The 1,368-nt window shown below is 48.2% G+C and overlaps 1 non-coding gene across 1 annotated transcript; it reads left to right on the top strand.

The window, feature by feature from the left end:
- The first annotated feature begins 553 nt into the window (after positions 1-553).
- Positions 554-625, top strand: TRNAT-CGU (transfer RNA threonine (anticodon CGU)). Its single transcript has one exon. It is a non-coding gene; the product is annotated as a tRNA-Thr (tRNA).
- Positions 626-1,368: the final 743 nt, after the last annotated feature.

The raw sequence follows: 1,368 nt of genomic DNA, 5'->3' as shown, positions 1-1,368 counted from the left end.
ATTAGTACTGGTTAATTATTCAACTTCTCAAATATTATAATTAGATTAAAAGTGTCAATGAAAATATTGTACAGAAAAAGGAAAAACTCGATCCGATACAGCTTTCTGTTGCTCTTTTCCGAGCGTGAAAGAAGCCCGCGAATACACGCAAAATTGCCACGCGACTGACCGCTCGAGGGACTTTGCGCGTATTCGTGGGCTTCTTTCAGGCTCGGAAAAACACTTTTATGCAGCACGCATTGAGCAATAGAAAGCTGTATCAGGAGGTACCTACGCATGCTACCCGAAGGCATCAATGTTGCCGGATTCGAGACCCTCGTTATGTAATAAACGAGAAGAAAGGGGGTTAATCCGGCAACATTGATGCCTTCAGGTATCATGCGTGGGTTTATCGGCCATTGCCTTCACCCAAAAAGATCACGTACTCGTGACGCCTGCGGCAGAAAGGATGCTCCGCATCCGCCGCCAAGGTTTGTGAGGGGTGGCGCTGGCTAACACTCCTACGATTCTAGTAGGAAACATAAATCCCCAAGAAAGTGGATGGGGAAACGGCGCCGCGGTAGCTCAATTGGTAGAGCATCGCACGCGTATTGCAAAGACGTGGGATCGTTCCCCACCTGCGGCAAGCTGTTTTTTCATCCCCATTTTTTTAATTCATTTACTATGTACAGGTAATTTCCCCTATGTTGTTCTTGGTGTCAATGTTTGTTGGCTTCATATGACATGCTTAATAAAAATCGGGCCCCTCGGTTAACCCTCTTGCTTCTCCTTTACCACAGAGATGTGGACGTGCGAGTGTATGCACCTCAGAGAGGCGTGAGTGCGTCTGTGTAATATCTATGCGTATGCAAATGGTCTTCGCTTGATGTACGATACTCCTTTCATAATGACGGTGGATTTTTCGGGTCTTACTATCACCAAACTTCGCCCTCATTTCAGCCGCGATTCTACGTCACCAGGATCGCCTCTGCCATCGCCTTAGGCTTGGTGGAGGTAAGTGTGCCATCCGAAAAAAAAACATGAAAGGGGGCACTGTGGCTCGCATTGCTGGAACTTGTTCACTTAACATTTGTTGTTATAGAGTTAGCCATGGGTATGAAAATTCTTTTTATTGTGGTAGCAACTATATGGACATTTCAAGCGCATTTCCGCCGTCGCCGTCGCCGTCAGGTGCCATATGAAGTCCAAGGGCGATAACAGCGTCGCCGCGTGCCCTACGCTGTATGTGGTAAAGCCCCTCCATCCACGCGCCACCGCCGCTTCTTTAAGTAGCGACAACCTTTGATGTGCGCCAACTTTCCCCTCACCAAATCCGGTTCCGCCATTCCCGGCGTTTCCGCTTCCTGAAGTAGCGCTGCGGGAATTTCC

Source organism: Dermacentor andersoni, chromosome 4 (assembly GCF_023375885.2).
Source record: "Dermacentor andersoni chromosome 4, qqDerAnde1_hic_scaffold, whole genome shotgun sequence".
NCBI classification, from domain to species: domain Eukaryota; kingdom Metazoa; phylum Arthropoda; class Arachnida; order Ixodida; family Ixodidae; genus Dermacentor; species Dermacentor andersoni.
The sequence above is the reverse complement of the archived record's forward strand: the minus strand, read 5'-3'. Positions and strand labels throughout refer to the sequence as shown.